Raw genomic sequence first — 12017 nt, 5'->3', positions numbered from 1 at the left:
ACTTTCTCTCCTGTACCTGAGGTTCTTCTGAAAATAAAAAGACAAAAGCCTCCATCACATGCAGCTCATTCTAAACCTGCCCATATGGGGCAAAGGCTAAATAGCTTGATAACCCCCTTCTGCCTTTTAGTCAGCCAGAACTTGGCGTAGAGTAGAAAGGCATCTGACGGTGAGCTCTTTCATTAAAAAGAAGTATTTTTTGGTTGATTGTTGGTTTTGTTTTGTTTTTGCTTTTCGATTCTGGGGATTGAACCCAAGGCCTCATGCAAGCTAGGCAAGTATTCAACAAACAGGTCCAAAGAACTCATAAAGGAGAACAGAGTCTTGTTAGTGGAACCAAAAGTATACCCAGAGTCCTGAAGGTCCTGTCTTATTTACTGCTGTGGCTCCTCTACCTGGCACAGTGCCTGACACACTGTAAGTACACAGTAATGAGGATGAAGCCGGGTGTGGTGGCACACGCCTGTAGTCCCAATGCTAGGGAGGCTGAGGCAGGAGGATCACTGCAAGTTGAGGCCAGCCTGGGCTACATAGTGAGTTTGAGACCAGCCTGGACTATATACCAAGACCCTGTCTCATAAAAATAATAATAATAGAACCAAGAGCAGCAGTGATAGCTACCATATGTTCAGTACTTAGCTCAGTACTTAATATGTTGAAAACACATAATAAAGATATGTTGAACAAATGAGGGAACAGTACTAGAGACAGCATTATTTATTGAGCACTTCATCCTCAATGATCTTATTTAATCCTCACAGAACCCATCAGAAGTCTCCATTGTTTCCATTTTATAGATGGGGAAACCATGGATTAGGAACATTAAGTAACTTCCCTGAAAGTCCATATGGCCAGCAAGTGGTGGCCAGGTTGCATTTCACAAACAGCTAGCATGGAGGCGCAGCTACTGTATCCCTGCCTGCCAGGAGGGCTGCGGAGAAACTGAGGTGGAGGGAGGGCTGCTGAGGACGAGGGCAGCGGCTGGAGGGGGATCCCGAGGGAGCAGTTGGACCCCAGCTTCCCTTAACAGTGACAGCTGGGACCAGGGGACATGGCAGAGACAGGGGAGCCAGCCTAAGAGATCTTTTTTCCCCCCACAAATAGGATTTTATTTATCACTATTAAAAATCTAGATTGTAAACAGACTCTCGGACTGGTGGTTCATACCCATCAGCTCGTTCAGCTTCAGCACCAGTCTCTTCCTCAGTGCTATTCCAGGGCTACTACCTTCCCCACGAAGCTGCAGGAGTTTTCCCAGCTCAAACTCGGGCTTCTATTTTTCCTTTTCTGACGAAGACATCATGAAGAGGATAAACAGACCAGCAAGCCTCTTCTATGTCTTTCCCAACGCTGTCTGGACTCCGTTTATTGACCATCTGCACCTCTCGGGTCAGGATTTCCATCCTCTTCCCGACTGTGCGGACCTGCTGACGCTGAGCGGAAGGGGCCTTCCGTATCTGATTGTTTCGGTTTTTCAGTAAAACCGGCATAGAACAAACGAAGCAAATAACCATTGGTAGTCTTGACATCAGCAAGAGCTTCGATCACAGTCTGTCATTTTTTGACGGTGAGTCACATTTTGTCACGGTGAGATCCATGACATGGAAGTTATGTTACAGCACTCGGAGGACAGGCAGACCATGGAAGAGAGCGGCGCTCAGAGAATTGAAAGGAAAGGCAGGTTTATTCACTGGCGGGCTCAGTGGAAGTCGCCTTCCAGAGCCTGAGCCCCGATTCTAAGTTTGTTTTCATTTCGATCTTGCTCTTTAGGCGGGGTGGGGAAGCAAGCAGAATTTTACAGAAGCAGAACTTAGCGCAGGGCTAGGGAGGTGCAGGCAGATGTTGCTTTTACAGATTATCTTTAAGACACAGGGCCGTACAGGCAGCTGTTGTTTCGCCAGTTCATCTTTCGGGCACAGTGGCCTTCGTGGGTTTAGCAGGAGGGGCGCCTTGAGACCGTCAGTCTCTGCCAAGCTTTGAGACTGTTAGTCCCTGCTTTGTCTTTTGTTTTTTCATTTCAGTTAGGCAGGCGGGTTTTGCCCCAAACATCTTCAGTGATCAGCTCGAATTTTCTAAATGCAACTTCATTACTCTGCAGATCAGCAAGGCTCACTTCAAATACATGACCTTTGAGCCCATCCAATGCAATTTTGGTTCCTTGTGCCCTGGTGACTAGCGTTTCTTCCGGTATTTCTGACACTGAACACAGCTAGTGCCTTCAGTAATACAAATCTTTCTTAGAAAAGGATCAACCGCTTTCTCCCTGGCTCCCTTTCTGCTGCCTCCCGCATGGTGCTGTTCAGAGAGCCCAAAGGGGTGATCGACCCCTTCTCATGCACACACTCAACATTCCCCAGGCCTTCAGCCATGTCTCCCTGTTCCACTGTTTCTTCATACAGACAAATGGAGTCTACATTTTTTTTACTTTGGTAAATTATAAAGTAATGAATGACACACAGCTCTAGCTTAGTTGATGAGTTATCATCAAATGGATCCCCCACATACTGCAAACAAAATGTCTTGAAGATCGACATGTCAAAATCCTCGGTCAAGGCAGGCGTTGTGGCGCACACCTGCAATCCCGACACTCAGGAAGCAGAGGCAGGAGGATTACCACGAATTGAAGGCCAGCCTGGGCTGTATAGTGAGTTCAAGGCCAGCCTGAACTACATTGGGAGACCCTGTCTCAAAAAAAAGAAACAAAAACAAACAAACAAAAAAACCCTAGGCCTCCATTTACATTTTCTCAACCTAGGACTCTTTTCTGTTTCAAACGAGTAAATAAGGAAACTCTATTTCTACTTTTTCTACTGTGCTTTGAGAAAAACAGATTCCAAGCTTCTAATGCTATTCCATTGGATCCTTTCAGGTGAATCCAAGTCTGTCTCACTGATGGGCCAGACCTTCACGTGTGTACCATTCTCACCTCCGCTTGGTGTCGTTCACCGCGGAAGAAGCAGGTAAAAGCGGCCCGAAACAAGCGTGGAACTGTGACCAGAATGGCAAGCTGTGAGCTGCTGCTGGAGCTGTGGAGTGTTTCCTACGACGGCGACACAGGACACTGTAAGGCCGAAAGGGAAAATTGGGTGAAAAAGATATAGCAAGTAAATATTTACAAAAATAAAGTTATATTCGTTTCATTAAAAGTCTCCGAACTCAAAACCACCACGAAGATTAAAAGGCACAAACACTGCAAAAGGAAAAATTCACCAAGATAAAAATGAAAACTCTTGCCTGTATCCAACAATATAGTCTTTGACCTTGGTGGTTGGCAAACATCAACAAGAATCACTGCAAATCCAGGAGTGCTGACACACGCCTGTAGGTCCAGCTTCTTGGGAGGCTGAGGCGGGAAGACCGCCATTTGTTCAAGAACAGCCTGGGCTACATTGTGAGACCCTATGAGGGTGAAGGGAGGAAGACAGAAAGAAAATGAGCCTGCTTAAGGACAAGATAAAACAGGTGTAGACACAAACCCTTTCCCTATTGGGCCATTCGCAGCTATTCTTCCTAATCCAAAAGCACTACAAAAGGGTTCACAAATTATTGAATATTCACAGCCATAAGAGGTGGAAACTATGATCATTAACTTCATTTTACACAGATGCACACTGAGATCAAGAACCTCGTCCAATATCACACAGGTAATAACTGGCAGCACTGAAATTTTTACCCAAATCCACCTGGTCTCAAAGATCCCTGCTCTTGTCAGGTGTGGTGGTGCACACTTGTGATCCCAGCACTCAGGAGGCTGAGGCAGGAAGATTATTGAGAGCTGGAGGCCAGCTTGGGCTAAATAGCAAGACCCTGTCTCAAAAAAACGAAAACCACAAGGCATGGACTCGGAGGTAGAACTCAGCAGTATGTATGAGGCCCTGTGTTCAATCTACAATATAATAATATACAAGACATGTACTAATGAAACTGCATTTGGGAGAAGTAGACCAACTGTTTTCCTTATCTCCAATTTTTTTACCTTGCCTAAGTTCCAGCCTTTGGACAGTGTTTGACAAAGTATCTGTTTTTCTATTTACCGTTTTTGTCAGAAGATCCATGAAGCTGGTAATTGTATTATAGACAGATGAGTCAGGTAGAAATATTATAGGCAGTCAGATAGGGCTAGGTCCTCGAGAGGGTCAGGACAAAGGTGAAACACACCACAGTGGTGACCAGAGACACACCGGCTGAAAACCAGGCCTCAAGATAAAGGCAAGATGACCAGACCTACATACTTCCTCAAAGAACAAACACTGGGCCTAATGAAGTCTAGACAGACATCAGCCACCCCAGGGTGGTGGGGGGGGTGACCAGAGACCTCTGGACCCACCACTTCCTAGGAGAATCTTTGTTCTTTCCATCCATGCTTGTTATGTGACTCGTTTCCCAACTGGACCACCATTACCTAAGTGACTATACTTGTAACTTATTGGATGTTCATGGCTGTGGCCCACGTTGTACCCATGTGGGTTTTACCTTATAAAACCTCTGTAAAGTGGGGTTCCCTGGCTACCCACTCGGGTCCCCTCCTGCCCCTCAGGAGCTTCCCCATCAGTAAATATCTTCCTACACTTAACCTCCCTTGTTCCTAGAATTCATTGTTCAATTTTTAGAGAACAAGAACTCGGTATCATACAGCTAGCAGGTTGGGAGATACAATATTTCATGTTTCATCTCCGGTATTATTTCCTGTAACAATTGCACAATGGTGTAGGAAAGCTCCCGGCTAAAAGGAGACACAGGTATACTTCTCACTCTGCCAGTGTCTAACTGTGTAACTACGCACAGGTAGTTTGGCCTCTGAGCTTCTGTTTCCTTAGCCGATAAGGATTTTGGATTCAAGAGCTAAAGACATTATACATTTCCATCAGGGCAGAAATCTCAACAACAGAGCTTAGAGACACTGAAAGGAAAAAACCTCTTATTCTTCCAGATTATAGCCATCCAGACCAGCTTTACCTTTTCTTGTTTATATCTCTTTTTGTTTCTGTTTCTGTTTTTGAGAGCGTTGTCATGCTATGTAGTCTAGGCTGGCCTTGAATTCAAGGTGATCTTCCTGACTCAGCCTCTGGAGTGCTGGAATTACAGGCGTGTACTACCATGCCTGACCAAGACCAGCTTTATTTAAATGCTGATTTTATTCCTAGATTTTCCTGAAGTGTAGAATGGAAATGTATAGTCAAACTTTTTTTTGCATTATAGAGCCACGTATTTTTTAATTTAACAGAATCTATATAAGAAAGTTGGGCATATGTTCAAAAAATAATAATACCTGAAAATTAAAACTAAATAAAGCTGGGCATAGTAGTACATGGCTGTAATCCCAGCACTTAGGGTGGCTGAGGCAGGAGGATTGCAAATTCAAACCCAGTGTAGACAATTTAGTGACGTACCCATATTCTATCTAAAAATAAAACATATTTTTAAAAAGGGCTGGGGATGTAGCTCAGTGTGAAGGCCCTAGATTCAATCTCCAGTACGGGGGGGGGGGGGTAAATAAAAGCACATCTGTAGCCAGGCATGGTAACACACGCCTGTGATCCTGGGAATTGGGAGGCTGAGGCAGGAGGATCACTGCAAGTGGGGCCAGCCTGCACTACATATAGCAAGATCCTGTTTCAAAAATAAATAGGGCCGGGCATTTAGCTCAGTGGTGCCCATGCCTGCCTTGCAAGCACAAGGTCCTGAGTTCAATCCCCAGTACTAAATAAATAAATAAATAAATAAACATCTGTAAAGTGCTAAGCAAGGGATCCCATTCATGATAATCACTAAAAAATGCTGGTTACTGGGGTCTGGGGAGAGCACTTATCTAATACCTACAAGGGCCTGGGTTTGATCCCCAACACTGCAAAAATTTAAAAAAATAAAAGAAATGCTAGTTGCATATCTCCTGTCTTCCTCTGTGGCAGCCTGCCAAATGAACATTGCTCACACTGGGGCCAGAACATGGGAATACTCTTTGCTCCTCAGGCCAGACAGGGGCTGTGTTAGAGTTTATGTCTAGATGTCCCCCCAAGCCTCATGCAATCGTGAGTGGGGCTTCTGGGAGGTGACTGGATTATGGGGGCATGATTCTCATCAGTGGATTAGTTCACTGATGGGTTTATAGCTAAATGTGATGCTGGGAGGTGAAGCCTGGTTAGAGATGGGTCACTGGGGGTGTGGCCTGGAAGGGTCTATATCCCTCCTCCTTCCTAGATCCCTCTCTGCTTCCCACTGCCATGCCAATGGACTGTTTCTCCTCTGCCCTGGCCCTCTGCCATGCTTCCCAGACTTGGAGCCAAGGGGCTATGGACTGAAACCTCCACAAACTGTGAGCCAAAACAAACCTCTCCTGCTTAGAGTTGTGGGTGTTGGGTATTGTGGCTCAGCAATGAGAAAGTAACTATGACAGGTTTCTTGGGAGGAGTTTACTTTCTTGCATTTCCTTGTTTGAAGTATTCTCTGTTTTTCTGGGTTCTCTGTTAATGCTTAATTGCCAGCTTGCAAATGGTACAAAATTTGATAGGCTGAATGGTGAACTTTCAAATCTATTGCATGGACCCAGAGGCCACAGGGAAAAGTGGGGGGTGTCTTATACTTTGAGCACTAATAGGCAATTACTTCCTGTGATCTTACTGAGTAACCACCAAACCTAGATTCAAAGAGCTGATAGTTTAGGAGGTCTAAGAATGGTTGGTTGCACTTTTCAGATCTCCTAAGCATGTGAGCAATCAGAGCCTTGCTCCCCGGAGCAGACAACTAGGTGGCAGTCTTGGATTAGGACACTGCACCAGGAAGGAGGGGGAGGGCAGCTATGAGGAGGTTGATCACATTAAATGGGTTTTAAACTGTGTATTCTGAGGCCATCCGTAATCCTAGCACTCAGGAAGCTGAGGCAGTGACCCTCCTGGACTACAGCCTGGACGAGCATGGACTGCATTCCTGAACTGCCTCAGAACACAACAAAAATGGTTAAGATGATAAACTGTACATTGTATGTTTTCTATCACAATGAAAAAAATGTAAAAAGACTCTATCCAGCTAACAGACACTGACTCCCTGTTGTGAATTGTTATATATTGTTTGTTTGTTTTTGATACTGTGGATCGAACTCAGGACCTTGAGATTGTGAGGCAGGTGGTGGCACCACTGAGCTAAATCCCTGGCTGTTTGTTTTTCGAGACAAGGTCTCACTATGTAGTTCAAGCTGATCTTGAACACCCTATATAGTCCAGGCTGGCATCCAACTTGCAGCCACTCCTGCCTCAGCCTCCCAAGTGCTGGGATTACAGGAGTGCACCACCCCTCTTGGCTCTGTAAACAGCTTTACAGTACTGGACAAGGCCACATGTCAACATAGGCAGCCTCTTGAAACTGCACGTAGCCTCTGGGAGCTGAGGGCCACCTCCAGCCAACAGCCACCAAGAAGCCAAGGCCCCCAGTGAGAAACTGAATTCTGCCAACATCAACAGCTCAAGTGCCTGGAGGCCAAGGGCTGCACCAGAGAACACAGCCCCGCTGACCCTGGAGCGGGGACCTGGCTCTGCCAGGCCTGGATTCCTGGCCCACAGAGCCCACAGTACTAATGTTCGAGTCACTAAGCCAGCAGCAACATGTTCTGCAGCAACAGATAAGCAATGCAGAAGGCAAGGTATAGGGCAACCCAACTCAAATAACTCTGGTGGCTTGGCCCAAGGGAGACATCATAAAGAAGCTTTGGGATCCCAGCTTCTGTGGAACCTAGAAAGAAAAAGTGTCCACAGTGGACAGCAATGGCCCCTGGGCTAATACAACAACCCTAAACCAGGCATGTGGCACACACCTGTAATCCCAGCACTCTGGAGGCTGAAGCAGGAGGATCGATGTGTGAGTTCCAGGCCAGCCCAGGCTACCTGTCTCAAAAACAAAAACACCCCACCAATCTTAAATTGTAAATATTCAAAGCTGTACTCCTTCTTAGCTTGACAATTCTGTAACCTCCGTGAGTCTCGGGTTTTCTAAACTGAAAAGATCAAGCTAACAGCAGGGTGTGAAGTTGCAATACCAATTAGTCAGGAGGCTGAAGCAGTAGGATCATAAGTTCGAAGTCAGCCTAAGCAATTTAGCAAGACCCTGTCCCAAAGTAAAAAAACTAAAAATGATTGGAGATGTAGATCACTGGTTAAGTGTTTGCTTAGTATTCGTGGGGCCCTCGGTTCAATGCCCAGTACCACAGAACAAGACAATGAGTGCCTCAAGTGGTGGTCGCTCTTGGCAACAAAAAGATCAGAACCCCAAGCAGCAAATTTCCCCCAAAGCAATCCAGCCAAGCTCTACTCAGCAGTCATAAAATAAGGCACTAACCCTGACCAAAACAGTGGAGATAAAAATACGTCTTTCTGCCAGTGAGGAAAGGCCTTCTACGAGGCCAAAGTGACCTGGTCCACATGCAAGGTTGATGTATAACTTCAGTTACAATGCAGGGGTTCCTGAAAGATTAACAAGACGCCCTGAAAAACACACTTCTGAGATACCTACATTCAATAACTAAGACCTTTCCCCACATTTTTAATCCCTTATGAAAACCCCAACCTCAGGCCGGGCATGGTGATGCACACCTGTAATCCTGTCACTCAGGAGCCTGAGGCAGGAGGACTGCCGGAGGTGGAGGCCAGCCTGGGCTACAAAACACCTAAACAAATAAATACAAACCAACCAACCCCAACCTCAGCCAGGCATGGTGGTGCATACCTGTAATTTCAGCACTCTGGGAGGCTGAGCCAGGAGGATCTCAAGTTTCAGCCCAACCTGAGCAATTTAGTGAGGCTCTGTCTCAAAAAATAATTTCAAAAAGGACTGGGGCTGTAGCTCAGTGTGAAGGCCCGGGGTTCAGTCCTCGGTGCCACCCAAAAAAATAAATGAAGAAAACCACCTCCTACCCCATCTCTCGGAGTCGCCCGCTGCTCTCCTGTCAGGAAATTCCTTCACCTCCTGGGCTACCGGCCCTCCTCCCTGTCTGGCCTGGCACAGAACACTAGGCCACCCTGCCTCAGCCGTTCGCTTCCTCCTGCCTTCGCCCTCCTCCACCTCAGCCACAATAATCCTTTCTCACAGAGGTTAAATTAGGCCATCCTAAACTACAAACACATCTCAAAAAGTAAACTGTACACCTCCTGGGCGGGCTGCAAAACCTGTGTACCTCGGACAAGGCTCAATAAATACTTGACCAGCTGACTCATTAGCCAATATGATTTTTCCAAATCCAAGGTACAATCACTGTTTAAAAACCATAACACAGATAGAAAATGGCTTTGTTTTTGCTTCAGCTAGACAGCTATCATGAGTGCCTAATTGCAAAGGTCTAATTTCGCACTCTCAGTAAACATGTAACAAATGAAGTCCTCTGCATTTCAGACAGAGCCAGGAAGGAAAGAGTCTATAGTCATCTGTGAGGCGCAGCTCAAGATGTCAAGAAAAACACTGCTTTCAGTAACTCAGGCACACAAAGATCAGTGGTTTTCATTTTTGTTGGCTGTTTGGGTTTTTTTTGGTATTTTGGGACAAGTTCTTACTGTGTAGTTCCAGCTGGCCTCAAACTATGTAGTTCAGGCTGGTCTCAAACTCAAATTGATCCTCCTGCCTCAGCCTCCTGAGGGCTGAGATTACAGGCATGCGCCTCCATGTCCCGCAGTACTAGTTTTTTGTTGTTGTTTTTTACTTTTATTTGCATTTATTTCATGCCTAATCTATCCTTGTGCCATAAGTTTTTCTTCAGTTTCTTCTGGGGTATCTTTTTCTTCTGTGCAACTTCCTCCTCCAGTTTAGGAACAATTTGTTCCTTTTAGGTCAGGATCGTCTCAATGTGGCAGGGGGAGCTTATGTATGGGTTAATCCGGCCATGAGCTCTGTAAGTGCAGCTGCACATCTTGGGTGCTTTGTTCACCTGGATATGTTCAGTGGCCAGAGAATCTACATCTAAACCTGTAAGCTCAGCATCACGCTTTGCACTTTCAAGCATGTGCAGCAAAAATTCGGCACTCTTTTCAGGCCACGTCCCTGTGTCCAGCCCCACTGTTTGGCCTGGGCACACCTACAACTCCACCACTGTAATGCCAGAATGGCATACATTGCTTCTTTAATGTGACATCCTTCAGATATTTGGTGACCTTTTGGATAGGCACACCCTTGATGGCCTGGGCAGTTTTACGGGTGTTCTTAAAGTGAACACGAAGATTTGAGCCTCTTGATTTGCATGATTTTGTGGGGTTTTCTGGGTAAAGAGAGTAGCGAACCATTTTCAGAAGTCACCTCTGGCCACTTCGGCAATGTTAGTTTTAAAGACCTCTGCAGAAGCCACTTCGTAAATGCCTCCAGTGACTCCAAAGGCCTGAACCCCCCGAGGGGGAGGAGTAAGAGAAGGCACTTCTGCTCTACATACGGGACCCTGGCGACTCAGGCAGAGAGCCCCTTGTAGAATGGTGGGGGTGGTCACTGGGTGACAGGCAAACCCCTCATTCTCGGGCTGAGAGCCATGGGCCCCTTTTATTCCTCCTCCTCGTCCTGTGGAAATCCTCCTCTGGCTCATCAAAGAATCGCAGGCAGGGCACACCCAAGGTCTGTCTGGAAAAAATGGCTTGTGAAAGCAGTCGTTCCTCGGAGGCTTGAATACTGGTTCCAGCAGGAACAACCCAGAAATAGCCAGACTGTTCCTGAACATTCAGATCTCAGGACATTTAAAAATTACTAAAGAAGCTGAAGACCTGGGTGTGGTGGCGCATGTTATCCCAGCCCTCATGAGACTGAGGCAGGAGGATCATCACAAGTTAGAGGCCAGCCTGGACTACATAGTGAGACTCTCTCTGACAAACAACGACAAAAAAAAAAAAAAAAGAAGAAGAAGAAGAAGCCGAAGAATGTACCTTCAAAAATTCTGGAAACACAGTACACAAGCACATATTCTGTCAGTCATCAGAGCTATAACATCATTGCATACCCTGTAAATGTATAATTATTTGAAAATTAAAAGTCAAAGGAGAGAGCCAGGTGTGGTGGAGCACGCCTGTAATCCCAGCACTCAGGAGGCTGAGGCAGGAGGTCACCACGAGTTCGAGGCTAGCCTGGGCTACATAGTGAGTTCAAAGCCAGTCTGATCTACATGGTGATAACTTGTCTCAAAAAAGGGGTAAAGTAGCAGAGGGAATGAAGTGAATAGGGATTCCAACAACTTTCAACAGCAATGGAGACCAGGAAGTGGCCAGGTATCATGAGAAAAAAGCAAACCTCCAACCCTCAAAACCTATAAGGAGGGAAACAAATCCTTCAAGAATTTTCCAATGAATTAAAATACTTAGATCACCAAAGGGAGAGCATCTGACAATAGGAGACCTTCACTCGAGGCTATTAAGAGGAACAGATCTCAGCCAGAAGGAAAGCGCTTCCACAAGGAAGCTGAGAGAGTAAAGGAGAACAAAGGAAGAAAACATGTCAACTCTAAAAATGACAAGTATGAGGGAAAGAGATGATTGAGGAATCCGAAGAGCTTACTTTAGGAAATCCTAGGAAATACAACAGGCAAGCACACACTCCTTGAGTCATGAGGGCGATGAGATCATACCCCACTGGCTCTGGAAAATTCCAGAAGAGGGAAAAAGCCAAGTGACCTCAGGACTCGCAGCGGCCCTGGGAACACTTTGAGAACGGCTGCCCCAAACCTTCGCCCATTGCCTGAGATCCAGCCCCCTGCGTTTGTTTCCGCCTGTCTGGGGCTCCGAGGGGATTCCCCTTTTCTTTCTCTAAAGGTCACTGCGGGACGCGCGACGCTCAGGTCGGGTTTCCGGGAAGGCGGCTCCTCCCCGAGGCGCCGCTAGAGGGCGCTGCTGGAGAACTTCTCCGCGCACCTCGCCGTCGTCCCTCCTCCCCTAGCTCGCGCTTCTGGGTTCACACGGGTGCCCGGAAGAGAGGGCGGTGCCCGGAAAAGGGGGCGGTGCGTCGCGGAGTCGCGGCCTCATTGGACGAGCTGCCTCCGTCTCACGGCCCGGGGCGGGGCTTCTTCGCGC

The 12017-nt window shown here is 46.7% G+C and overlaps 1 long non-coding RNA gene across 2 annotated transcripts; it reads right to left on the bottom strand.

Annotated features, from left to right (window-relative positions):
* Positions 1–687: 687 nt before the first annotated feature.
* LOC147823252 (uncharacterized) lies at positions 688–11845 on the bottom strand. 2 transcript variants are annotated; one of them, XR_015444099.1, is made up of 3 exons: positions 7805–11845; positions 3235–3399; positions 688–3061 (listed from the first exon to the last, which is right to left on the bottom strand). It is a non-coding gene; the product is annotated as an uncharacterized LOC147823252 (long non-coding RNA). The 2 variants fall into 2 exon arrangements; XR_015444098.1 differs by having other exon boundaries at positions 11506–11843.
* Positions 11846–12017: the final 172 nt, after the last annotated feature.

This window comes from Heterocephalus glaber, unplaced genomic scaffold, assembly GCF_053883595.1.
Source record: "Heterocephalus glaber isolate CG9 unplaced genomic scaffold, H.glaber_assembly_v1.0 deba00001594, whole genome shotgun sequence".
NCBI lineage: Eukaryota > Metazoa > Chordata > Mammalia > Rodentia > Bathyergidae > Heterocephalus > Heterocephalus glaber.
This window is presented reverse-complemented; position numbering and strand designations above follow the sequence as displayed.